Source organism: Lynx rufus, unplaced genomic scaffold (assembly GCF_022079265.1).
Source record: "Lynx rufus isolate CCGP_SWC_20201006 ecotype Redwood Valley unplaced genomic scaffold, mLynRuf1.p SCAF_11, whole genome shotgun sequence".
Taxonomy (NCBI): domain Eukaryota; kingdom Metazoa; phylum Chordata; class Mammalia; order Carnivora; family Felidae; genus Lynx; species Lynx rufus.
Genome location: NW_025814825.1, coordinates 8,862,800 through 8,876,672, shown reverse-complemented (window position 1 = coordinate 8,876,672; position 13,873 = coordinate 8,862,800). Strand labels below are relative to the sequence as shown.

Genomic DNA, 13,873 nt, shown 5'->3' with positions numbered 1-13,873 from the left:
GACGCGGGGCTCGAACTCACGGACCGCGAGATCGTGACCTGGCTGAAGTCGGACGCTTAACCGACTGCGCCACCCAGGCGCCCCAATGTGGAGTATTTTTTAAATTTTTATTTAAAAAAACAGTGGAGGTTTTCTGCAAAATGCAAATGTAAAGATACGGGGGTATTTTATCTTAGGATGGATTCACATGGAGGCAGACCATGAGGTAAGGATTTGTGTTACTATTAGTCTATTTAGGAGAAAGTAAGACAGAAAAAAATAAGGCAGGGAGGGGAAGTAAACCAGCAAGATATAATTATGCATCACTACTGGCAACTAGGGCTCGATCTTGCTGGGAACTCTGGGTGATAGTATTGAATACTCAGAATTATCTTACCCGAGGTGAACGAGACCCAATTTATCTACCTATTCATCCTTGGTTAAAGGCTACCTCTCCTCAGAGGTGTTACTAAAACCTCCAGCGTGGGTCAGTCAAGCTCTTGTGCCCCCAAAAAGCAACCCTTAGGCAGTGTGGCAGGTGCTTGCACAAAAAGGAGTCAGTAGGGATGGTGAGTGTAATTTGTTAAGTATTAATATAATTTAATTTGAAAGCCTCTAGATTAAACTGTTATTGAAACTATAAATGTAGAATAGAAGTGCTGAAGAGATACAGGCAGAGCACCAACAGTATCTGGCAGGTCTGAATGTCATAGTTAGGTTACACTGAGCAGTCTGTAAAAGTGGAGTTGTTTGGGAATCTTTTAAGGGAAACGGCCAACAGAAGTTGAAGACACTGGCAGGGCAGATGGATGCTTATGAAAGAAATTCTAAGAGAAAAGCAGAGGTGTCAAGATATAGGATCCAGCACGTCAGAGCATGGCAAAACCTGAAAGCGAGCCAATCATACATATAAAAGAGAAAGCCAGGAAGTATTTGTTTATATGTGATCGTGAACCGTGGTATTGTGCCAGTACTATGTCTAAGCTGCAAAGTACCCTTATCAAATATTTTCTTCCAAAAAGGATTTTAAATCTTTCCCATGTAGACTAGTGGGCTGGTGGATTGGTAATAATCCAAAGGGGGGAAGATGGGTAGAACCAGAAAAGAAACATTGAGTGAAGACACATGAGTTTCAGGCAATGGTCTTTCCAGAGTGAAACACCTGCATTTTCAGTATCCTTGGGTGGATATGTGAGAAGTTTAAACCAATGAAATAGCATAGGTGAACCAGCGTAGGAAATACATTTTTTCCCCTGAAAAAACTATCTATGGATGAAAAAAGTCTTGTAATTTCTCCCATTCGTATGTTTTAGTATTTAATAATTTCCTTCTTATCAAAATAGCTTACTTATAGCAAGTCAAAGTATCTTGCTATTATTTCTATATATCCCTCATACGGACCAAGCAGTCCTCTGTTGGGCAAGAGAGCAATTTATTGGAATTATTTAACAGCCTTAGAGGGCTGTAAATTTTCCCTATAGTCATCTCTTTTTCAAGGTACATACTTCAATTTATTTTAATTTTTCCTCACAGGAATAATTCAGTATTTTGTGTTCTTTACTAGTCCTTATTTAACTTTTCAACAAACTTCTCAAATGAGACTATCAAAAAGCATACTCTAATTAGGGCCTGTCCAAAATCAAATGAAGTGGAAGACTTGTTTGTATGTTATTGCTAATAATACAGCCAACTGCTGTGAACTTACTTTTCTTCTCTTAAATATCATGATTATTGGATAGACAATAATTTCCTTTTATTTTTTATTTTTTACCCTGTTATTGCCTACATATTCCTTCTCTGTTTTGATTTGATATGTTTTCTCAGGTCATAAATCTCATACCAGATTTAAACTTTATTACATTTCTAAATGATTTTTCATATAATTTATCAGTTTGCTTTTATTTTTTTTTATTTTTTTTCAACATTTATTCATTTTTGGGACAGAGAGAGACAGAGCATGAACGGGGGAGGGGCAGAGAGAGAGGGAGACACAGAATTGGAAACAGGCTCCAGGCTCTGAGCCATCAGCCCAGAGCCTGACGCGGGGCTCGAACTCCCGGACCGCGAGATCGTGACCTGGCTGAAGTCGGACGCCCAACCGACTGCGCCACCCAGGCGCCCCAATCAGTTTGCTTTTAAATTTGGTTGTGACTGTACCTAATTAGCCTCAGTTAGAAACATGAGATTGTAATCTAAATTCCTTCATCTAGATTACTAATAAAAATATTGGATTATATTGGACATTCATCTGACTGCAATCTCTAGTAGCTAGCTCCAGTTAAGGATCTTAGTGTTAAGAGACCTTAGAATCTGATGTTCCATCCAACTAAGAACATATTGGCAAGTGTGTGGTTTGTAAGGATGTTTTCTGAATTTTGAGGTAGATATATTCTTCCTTCAAACACACATTATGGACGACTAAAATAAAACAGATAAAAAAACAGAGCTGCTGTTCTTGAAACCATGAAGGAGAGTCCAGAGGCTCAGCATCTCTGGGCTTGCGTGTCCAGTTTCTTAGGTAATTTCTAGGGAAACTTCTACAGAACTACAAGGATTCCTTGGAGGATGATCCATAAACCTCTGTACTTAACTGCTAATTGGATTATAGATTGAAAGTAGAAGTCTAACTCAGGTACAATTAATAAAATCTATAATATTTTTTTCCTTTGAAGACTATCCCTTTGTCATAGAAGATAATAAAATTGATCTGGTGTAATCTTCTCTTAATAAGGTCAAATTTAATGCTGACCAATATCCTGACCTTAGAACTACAAAGCATTTGATGCTTTCTTCAAAGTAACTAAAGAATGTCAACATTAAGGCAAGTTCAAGGAGGACTAGGCTCTGGTCCTGTGAGTGTTACAGACTACTGTCCTATGTCGGAATTTCCAGAGTGCTTTCAGTGCCCTTCAAGCTGCTTATTAATAAAATACTAAAAACAAAACAAAGAAAACAAAAAACAAAATGCTTAAAAATTTCAGTGCTTGAAATTTTATGTGGTTTTATAAAAAATATGATTATATCTGTCTATAACTTTTTTGGGGGTGAATAAATGTGTTAGCAAGTGTTCAGAATATTTTTAAAAATTCTAAGAGAAAATGCTGTGACATTTAATATTGCTATCTCCACTGGATTCAGTTTGTGGACAAATAAATTTATGGAATCTCATTCTCAATAACCTCAGAGAATAGGGAATATTAAATATGTTTCTTTGAGGTTTAAGATCTATGTATAAGTTTTATAGTTATTAAGAGTTCATATGATAAGATTAAAGCAAGTCACAAATCTCTCTAACCCTCAGTTTTCTTCCTTTGTCAAATAAACTGTATTAAATCTACTTCAAAATATTATTATGCTGACAAAATGAGCTAATAGAAATGAAGTACTCAGTAAACAGTAGTGTCTTATAAAAAAAATAGTTCCTATTGCTATTACTATTGTGAATAATGCTAGTACTACTGAAGCTACTTATTACTTATTTTATTTTTAAATTTTTTTTACATTTTATTCATTTTTGAGACAGAGAGAGAGAGAGAGAGAGAGAGAGAGAGAGCACAAGTGGAGAAGAGGCAGAGAGAGAGAGGGAGACACAGAATCCAAAGCAGGCTCCAGGCCCTGAGCTGTCAGCACAGAGCCCGACGCGGGGCTTGAACTCACAAACTGTGAGATCGTGACCTGAGCTGAAGTCAGATGCTTAACCGACTGAGCCTCCCAGGCGCCCCAATTATTTTTTTATATGTTGAAGAATGTTATCTATAGAAGTTATAGAAATGTGCCCATGGGCCAACTTGAAGCCAAAGCCCAAAAGTACCTTAAAAGGTAAAGTTCTAAACAAATAATTATGTTTTTATTCAAGATACTGTTTTACATAAGAGGAGACTTATTGTGTATCTGAATTATAGATTATTTAATGCAAATTGTGCTTTTGAGCCTATATGACTTTAAGCTGGCATTATAATTCTATGTATTGTTTTTATTAACTTCTTGAAATGTGCAAGAAGGACTCTCGATGGTTCATCTTTTAGGGAAATGTGCTTAACCAGAAATAGATAAAAATCTTAAAGGACAAGATAATTAAATTGTGAGAAACATGGGTGGATAGTAGTGAAATACCATCAAAAAGAGAAAAAGATTCAGCAAAAATTCAGCCTTTGAACAGGTATGCAGAATGTGAGCTTCACATATTTTGTTTGTGAATTTTCGTATGTGACTTATCAAAAGCACGTAGGAAATACAGAGACGCTTTCCAAACCAAATGTGAAGATTCTCAGGACCACCACTAAGTTTAGATTTTCTGTGTTAGTTGTCTAACTTCATATTTCAAATTTTTTTTTCAACGTTTTTTATTTATTTTTGGGACAGAGAGAGACAGAGCATGAACGGGGGAGGGGCAGAGAGAGAGGGAGACCCAGAATCGGAAACAGGCTCCAGGCTCCGAGCCATCAGCCCAGAGCCTGACGCGGGGCTCGAACTCCCGGACCGCGAGATCGTGACCTGGCTGAAGTCGGACGCTTAACCGACTGCGCCACCCAGGCGCCCCTAACTTCATATTTCAGAGAATAAGAACAAATTTTGGAGATATCACTTGATTGAAGTTTGTTTTTTGAAGAAACAAAGGAAAATAAAGTAAATCAAAAAAACATTTATGTGGCCCAGTTTACATGAACCATTTTTACATGAATAATTTACATGGCTTCTAAAATTGGAACACAGTTCAATATATAACTTCAGTTTATATAGCCAGAAAACCCCCTTTTTTTTCTGATTCTACTGTACCCTCAGGAATGGATAGATGGCTTTCATTGGAATTATATACAATTTTCTTAATTTAACTTACTTGCACTGTCATGATTTACTTGAATGTCTTCTATTGTTCTGCATAACTTCTTTGCATCTCACCTCAAAAAATTATTTTGCTTTATATGTCTACTGGACCAAACTGCTGTTTGTTTCTCTGAAGTCTCACATTCAAACTTTGGGAGGAAAAGACTGATGGTGTCAGTTAGTCACTGACTGGTGGACAATGTTATCTGGTCCAACTAAAATTCTGTTGAATTAAGTTCAGAAATGAAGAAATAGTGAAAGGAATATTCTGTAAAATCAAGACGTTTTCAAGTCTCAATTTTATGTGTTATCATTTAGTTTGTTATCTTACATGATATTAGTTTCTTTACTGTAGAGGGAAATGAAAGCATACTCTATAGCTTTTAGCCATCATTGCACTTAAAAATTAAGGGCAAAACATTATTCCTTACAATTGGGAACGAAGTGAGAATGTCCATGCTCCAGTGCAACGAGATTTTGTAGATGTTCTAGCCAGTACAGTAAATCAAGAAACAAAGTAAAAAGTGTACAGATTATAAGAAAAAATAAAACTGCCTGTATTTGCAAATTATATGATCAACCACATTGAAAATCCTAAAAAAAAAACTTAAAACAACAAAAAACTTCACTCTGGTAAAACTGGTAAGTGAATTTAGCACAAAGGAAGGGGAGGACGAAGGGATAAGGGCAAAATTAATTAATTAATAAATATAAAGTAGAGAAATGCAATGAAACTCAATATGTATTTCTATTTAATCACAACAATTAGAAAATATGTCTTTTAAAAGTACAATCTGGGGCTCCTGGGTGGCTCAGTCAGTTGACCCACCGACTTCGGCTCAGGTCATGATCTCACAGTTTGTGAGTTCGAGCCCCGTGTCAGGCTCTGTGCTAACAGCTCGGAGCCTGGAGCCTATTTCAGATTCTGTGTCTCCCTCTCTCTCTCTGCCCCTCCCCCACTCATGCTCTGTCTCTGTCCCAGAAATAAATAAACACTTAAAAAAAATTAAATAAAGTACAATCTAGCACAGCGTCAAAAATAACAAAATAATTGATAAATTTAACAAACTTATACAAGGTTTACACTCTGAAAATTATGAGACATTATCAATAAAAATTATGAAAACCATATTAGGAGAAAGTTAATCATATTCCTGGACTGGGAGACTCAATATTATTAAGGTGTACAATTATCTTGAAATTGATTTATAGATATAATGCTGTCCAAAACAAACTCCCAGTAGACTCTTTTATGAAAACTGATAATCCAAGGTGGTTACATGGGTACACTCATTTGTCAAAACTTATAAAACTGTACACTTAGAATTACAGGTAAATTACGTGGATAAAGTTGATTTTAAAAATTAATAATGTTTTACCTAGTAGTCGGCACGTTAACAATGAGGTAATTTTATTTAGATAAAGTCCTATCGAATGTATTAATTAGGATTAATTAAAAAGGCCTGCATGGGGGCGCCTGGGTGGCGCAGTCGGTTAAGCGTCCGACTTCAGCCAGGTCACGATCTCGCGGTCCGTGAGTTCGAGCCCCGCGTCAGGCTCTGGGCTGATGGCTCAGAGCCTGGAGCCTGTTTCCGATTCTGTGTCTCCCTCTCTCTCTGCCCCTCCCCCGTTCATGCTCTGTCTCTCTCTGTCCCAAAAATAAATAAACGTTGAAAAAAAAAATTAAAAAAAAAATAAATAAATAAAAAAAAAATAAATAAAAAGGCCTGCATGAACTACTGAGAATGCTGATGTTTAGAATATTATAATCAAACAAATACCTTTCTACTTTATAACTGGTTACTTGCCAAATATTTCTTTTTAAAAAATATTTTAATATTTACTTATTTTTGAGAGAGAGAGAGACAGAGTGCAAGCGGGGGAGGGGCAGAGAGAGCGGGAGACACAGAATCCGAAGCAGGCTCCAGGCTCCGAGCTGTCAGCACCGACACCAGGCATGAACCCATGAACCGCGTGATCACCACCTGAGCCGAAGTCGGAGGCTTAACCAACTGAGCCAGCCAGACACCCCACCAAATATCTCTAATATATGGTCCTCTTTTGTTGATTTTTATTTCTCATGTTTATAAATTATTATGTATTATCTTAGGTCAAGGATGGCAAACATAGGGCCACGGAGCTGCATTTGGTTGACCATCTTATTTTGTATGACCTATGGGCTAAAAATGATTTTAGTATTTTTAAACAGTTGAAAAAATTTCAAAGAAGGATAATATTTTTTGACATCTGAAAGTTATATGAAATTCTAATTTTAGGAATAACACCAATAGATAGTTCTTTGCCCTATAATGGCAATTTTAGTAATGGCAACAGTAACCATAGCAGTAGCAGTATGACTCACAAAGCCTAAAACAGTTACTGCCTGGCTCATTACAGAAAAATTTTGCTGACCCTTGTCTTAGTCTGTTTTGGCTCTTTACTAAAATTTTGACTGGGTTTTCCAAGGATCCAATTGCACCTTTATTAATTTTCCTTTGTAAATCTAATCATCCAAAATATTTGAATATTACAATGGTCCTTCCTTCAAGTTCATTGAGTCATGTGACCACCCAGTGCAACTTCTGCTATTCCATCCTATTCCCATTGCAGGGTCCCAGGAGCTTTTCTCCACCCTTTTGCACCCATGTGGTTTCCATTCTCCTAGGTGCTCTAAGTTTTTTACCCTTTCTTTGGTAGGTCAAACTATCTGCCCTTCCTTCTTTGCACTTCCTTCCTGCTACTTTTCAGGGTGCTTTAGTTACTAGGATTCACTCTTCCCCAAAGGCTATAAAGAGGTTTCACATTCCTCTTGGTATTTTGCATATGTTCAGCAGGTATAATTAAATTTTAAGCTGCCCTTTGATTATCATACATTTTGAAATTCAACTTTTGAGGTTTACAGGATGTTGAAATTCATCAACTTCACTCAACCACTTTACTTTTTCTTTTCTTTATGTTATAGTAGTAACAATGTGTCTAACGATTATTAGATTACAAATGAGTTTGCAAAAGGTGTGTAAATGAAGTGAGCGACTTGAGGTCACACACCGACAGGGAAAGTAACAGATTGAAATCTTGGGGTCTTAGGGCACCTGGTTCAGAACATTTTCCTTTTTCTCAGGAGCAGGAAATAGTTAAGTGTTTTTATACAACAGGAGTCCTTCTACTTCACTGACTTCCCTTCGTCGATGGGCCAGTTAAAAACACATAAATCCCCCAAATTACTTTTTAGGCAGTTTGTTGAAGAATACCTACCCTATAATGCTCCTCTGTCCTGCTTCAGATTCAGATACATAGCCCTTCTGTCTGTTTCTTGTGTTCACCAGACATGCCTACACTTCTGGCATCTTTCCAATTACTGTCCTGTCTAACCATATGCTTTCTCCGAGAATTCGCACAGCAGACTTGTTCAGGTCTGATCCATCATTACTTTTATATCATCCTGCACAGATCTTATAAGGATCCATATACAGAGATAGCATCTCCCTCTTCAGCCACTCTGTCTTCTCACTCGAGTTTGGGTTTATGTCGTGGATCATGACAAAGAACATATTATATATTTTTTATTTATCTATTTTCTGTCTCCCCATACAAGAATGTAGAGTTTATGAAAGGAGGGATTTTTTAGACATTTAGGATAAAATCAGATGTTAGGCTTTTTACAATTAAATGAAGTGATTGATTTAGTTGTCAAATTCGTCACTTGTTTGAAACGTAGTCACTGGACCTCAAGGAATTAATGGCAAGAAAAAAATTACTTTGTTATATTTTATATTACAGAAAGTGACAGACACTAAGAAGCTACCTTGATAAACACTTTCACAAAGAATTAAAATTCTCTCAATCTTTGGTTTAAGATAGTTTTGAAAGTACCAAGGATTCCTTAATACATACTGTATTTTGTGGCCACCAGTGTGATCACAAATGCATATACATGTCTGTATCAAGTAACAAACTTCTATAAAACTGAATATATAGTTGTTTTAAGAAGCTTTCATTTTACCTTGTGCAGATGACAAGATTCCTCTTTAAAGATGATAACAGTTACAGAATAGCCCTGATGAGACTTCTTGATTGCATGCATTAGTGGTTGGGTTGTGGAAGAAAAATCATTGAGGCTAGAGTTTGTGGAACTTGCTGAAGTGTATTTTATGCACATTCTCCTCCATTATCATACCCTTGGTGTTATAGGTTCTGAAAAGTCACAAAATTATCCACAAATTTAATAATTTAAAATATGTTTTATATTGTCTTATATTGCACTGTTTGGAAAAGAAATCAGAAACTTAATTAAAGTCATAAAATATAGAAAGATTCTATGACAAAAATTATTTCTAACCCTTAAAAATGGTTATAAAATATATTGTAATGAGTCCATAGTGGTCTGTTTACTAAAAAATATATATGAAAATAAAACCAGGAATTTCTGCATATCTTCTATTATCACCAAAATTACTAGCGGCCTAGAAATAAATCTAGGCTACTTGTTTAACAAATTTTTTATCAACAACACGTTTATACAAACTAATCTCTTCCAGTGGATTTTGCTAACTTAACTCTGGGAAGACAACCCTATTTTAGACTGACTTCATACTTCTCCATCTCAAAGACATTCCCCTTCTTTGGAATATCTTTGTGACCCTGAGTAAGTCAGATAATTTCTCAACTTTTGATTTGCATTTGTAAAATAAGGAAAACAAACATACTGGCCTAGTTATATGGTTGATCTGAGTTTAAACGGGATAATACATGCACAACATTAAGTAAAGTTTTCCAGCGCACTATAAGTGCTCAATGAATTTGTCTTAGTATTACAGTGTAGTAATACAAATACAAAGAATTTGTTATGTGTATTAGTCAAAATAACGCATTCTAGCTGCTCTAACACAACCCCACAAATCCCGATTGCTTATTTCAGTGATAGTTTATTTATCATTTATATATTGCTCTGTTGTTAGCCAGTTTTCCTGGATAAGTTTCTACCAAGTAATGACTTGGTGATTCAGGATCCTCCAATCTTTTGATACTGCTATCTTTATAATGTGGCCTCCACTGTCATTGGAGAAAGGGAAGAAACAGTGGATGATTGATTAGTGAACACCTAACCTTCCTTGGCACACCCTTTGTTCCAGTTATTACTGCTATGCAACAGATGATCCAAAAGTTAGCCACTTAAAACAACAACCAATATATTATGTTCACAGATTCTATGCATCAAAAATTCAGAAAGGGCATAGGCTTGTTTACTCACATATCTGATGTCTGATTTCAGTACTGGAAGACTAAGGAAAATTACATTAATTTTCATGTGGCTTGGCTTTCTCATAGCATGACAATCTCCAGATAATTGGTTATTTTTGTATGGCATTTTAGGAATCAAGAATAAGTGTTGCAGCTAACAAAGCACAGACGATACTTTCTTTCCTAACCTACTCTCTGAAATTATACAGTGTTATTTCTGTCATAATTTATTACTTACAAACAAGTCAAAGACCTCCCTGATTCAAGAGGAGGAGAATGAACTTTACCTTTCTGTGTAAGAAGTATAAAGGTCAAAAGGAACAAATGGTATGGGATACAATATAAAGCCTATATTTGGAAAATGTAATGTGCTCTACTTATCATAATACTCTCATCATCATTACTACTAATAATTTTTTTACTGATTAACTTTGTTACCATGTTACCTTGAAAAGTTTACTGCTTTTAAAGAGTAAAATAAACCAGTGGAAATATTTTTAAAACATTGCAGGTAATCATTTGCTTATAACAAGTTTTTGGGAGTTCTGATTAGTAAAATATTCAAGTTAAAAATTTTATTACATTTTAATTTCTTCGGTAACTATATGCATTGCCTATTTAAGATGTTAAGCTATATACAATCTTTCTGATACAAACTTTCTGGTACACTCTAAAAATTTCCTTTGAGGGGCGCCTGGGTGGTTCAGTCAGTTAGGCATCTGACTTTGGCTCAGGTCATGTTCTCACGGTTGGTGGTTCGAGCCCCGCGTCAGGCTCTGTGCTGACAGCTCAGAGCCTGGAGCCTGCTTCCGATTCTGTGTCCCCCTCCCTGGCTCACGCTCTGTCTCACTCTCTCTCTCAAAAATAAATAAACATTAAAAAAAATTAGAGATTTCCTTTGAAATAGTAATATCTAGGAAGTACAAAATAGAATAAAACTTTTGAAAAGTGTACGTAGAATACAAAAGTGTCATGAACCCGGATGGCAAAGAATGAAGAAGGCATCATGTTAACAACTAATTTTCTATTTGTTGTACAGTCTCCTCAGTCAACCTCTTGAAAAAATATTTGAGTACTTTCTATCTTTCAAGAACTGTGTTTAAGAATACAAACATGAGTGAGATAGGATCCTTGTTCTTAATTAACTAGCTTTCTCATGGAATGAAGAGATGTGTGAGCCAATGATGAGAATTTATAGTGGTAAGTGCTACAATGAAAACATAGAATCATCATTGCTAATTAAGAGATTTTAATTATGTCATGGAGAAAATTATGCACAGATGTACTCATTTGGTGACTAGAGTTGGGTGATTAGAGTTGGGCTTTGTTGAATGGATAGGGGTTGTATAGTTGGAATTGTGGTTTAGGACATTTGCAAGGGAAAAGAAGTAAAGACATATTTAGAGAAATGTAATTAGGCCAGAGTGCCTGGACTCCAGTGTATAGGTGGAAAAATAACTGGGCAAATAAAAAGAATCCAGATTTATAATATTTTTTATGCCATGTCAAAGATAAATAACCTTGACCAATGTCAAGAGGAGCACAGTTACTAGGCTTGGCACAGACTATTCAAGATTCATTCCGTAGGGTTTGGGTGGGGGAGTATCTTCCCCCTCATGTGCCACAAACACCTCAGCATTCCTAATATTCGAAAATTGAAGTGCTTTTAGCAGGAAAGAAAGTAGAAATTAGTGATAGGGTAGACAACAAACAATCCCTTACAATGTATTTATTATTAAAAGAAGGTAGGAATTTTAATCAAATGCTAATTTACTATTTATGCCTCACTAAATAAATTGATCAAGTGTAATTTTCAGGAATTGCTCTTCCTTAGGATATGAAACCTCTCCAAAAGGGACTTTGGAAGAGTGATAAAGATAATAACAATAATGATGATGGTGATGATGATGATAATAATAATAATAATAATTATTATTATTATTATTATTACTATAGAAAATAAGTGAGGCTTGTGTCTGGAACCAGCCAGCATTTTTGTATTTGAAATGAGCTAAAGCCAAGCATATGCCAACAGCATTTCTAACTGCCTACTCTCTTTTAGGAGATTTAGGAAATCAGACTGACAGTTAGGGATGCTCACCACTAGAGCAGCCAAGGTGAAGGGATTGAAGTGCTGTCTTGCCAGCTTCAGGGACTCGTTGAGTCTGTTCCAGAATATAACATGCCACTGATTACAGAGGATTTTGGTGTTAAATTGACAGAAGAAATTGCTAATCAAAATGCAAGTGGGAGATGTAAATGCAAAAAGATATGAACTCACCAATTAATGCACAGAGAATCATTTTCTCCTTTAGATGCCTTGTTTTGTTATTAAATCTGAAGCTTTACACGTTAGCTTCAAAGGAACTACATCAATCAGAGAAGGTTGAAAGACAGTGTGTTATGCTGTGATGAGCACTAGATTAGAAATCGAAAGACCTTGATCTTGGTTTCTGCTACATTATATAGTAAGTAGCTCTGGAGTCCTGATTTCCTACCTTGAACGCACTTACACAGTGTCCTAAAGCATAATGGGGATAATCACATTTTTCTTGCTTATAATTGCATATTTTAGGGGGTTCTTCCTTCCTTCTTTCCTTCTCTATCTCTCTATCTCTTTCTTTTTTCTCATTCTTTAAGCTATTCATTGAATTATTTTGATTCATTTATTTTGATAACTTTTTATTGAATACCTACTATGTACCAATAAATTTGTCAGACATTTAGGCATATGGAGCTAGATAAGATAGGCAAAATCTCTATTCTCTTGGAGTTTATATTCTAGTGGAGAGAGACAGAAAGTAAACAATTATAGAAAATATAGACAGGGAAGTAATGATGAATTATATGATGGAATGAAGCAGTATGAAGTGATAAAGAGAATATTGGCATAAGAGAAAACAACATGTTAAATACAGTAGTCAGGGAAAACCTCTCTGAGGACATCAAATTTGACTTAGGTAATAAGAATCAAGATGAGTCAACAATTTTAAGATGGAAGAATGTTGCAGGCAGGGTAGAGTAAATGCAAAGAAAACAAGATTAGCAAAACACTGGTTGTACCTGAAGACCTGGAATGAGGCACTGTGTCTAAAGCTTAGTAAAGGGAGGAAGGATAGTAATATAATATGATTTTAGAGAGCTAGACAGAGTATAGATTATTTTGGCCTCTTCAGATACATTAAATAATTTGGATTTTATTCCAAAGCATCGGGAACTATTAAATTAAATCTAACACATGAGTGGCATGATCCCATTTGTATATTAAGAAGTTCTATCTTGCTTTTGTTGATGATTTGCTTTCCAAAAGATCTCTAAAAAATATGTTTATCAAGCAAACTAAGTTTATTAGACTTAGTGCAGTAAAAGAGAAACCACCTTGACAGGGTCTTATAAGCATCTCAAATGGGGAGATTGAGTAGGTCTCTTTATATCATCTTAAGGCCTGTGCTGAATGTTGTGGGGTTTTTGTTTGTTTGTTTGTTTGTTTGTTTGTTTGGTAGAGACAGTGCAAGTGCGGTAGGGGCAGAGAGAGAGGGAGTGAGAGAGAATCACAAGCAGACTCCATGCTGTCAGCGCAGAACCCAGTGCAGGGTTCAAACTCACAGTACTGTGAGATTATGACCTGAGCCAAAATCAAGAGTTGGATGCTCAACCGACTGAACCACCCAGGGGTCCTGCTGAATGATTTTAATTTTTTTTTTCCAACGTTTATTTATTTTTTTGGGGACAGAGAGAGACAGAGCATGAACGGGGGAGGGGCAGAGAGGGAGGGAGACACAGAATCGGAAACAGGCTCCAGGCTCTGAGCCATCAGCCCAGAGCCTGA

At 36.1% G+C, this 13,873-nt stretch overlaps 1 protein-coding gene across 1 annotated transcript in view; it reads left to right on the top strand.

Annotated features, from left to right (window-relative positions):
• The window catches only part of CTNNA3 (catenin alpha 3), a 1,681,070-nt gene that overhangs the window by 1,349,212 nt on the left and 317,985 nt on the right, over nucleotides 1-13,873 (top strand). The gene's annotated exons all lie outside the window — the stretch shown is intronic.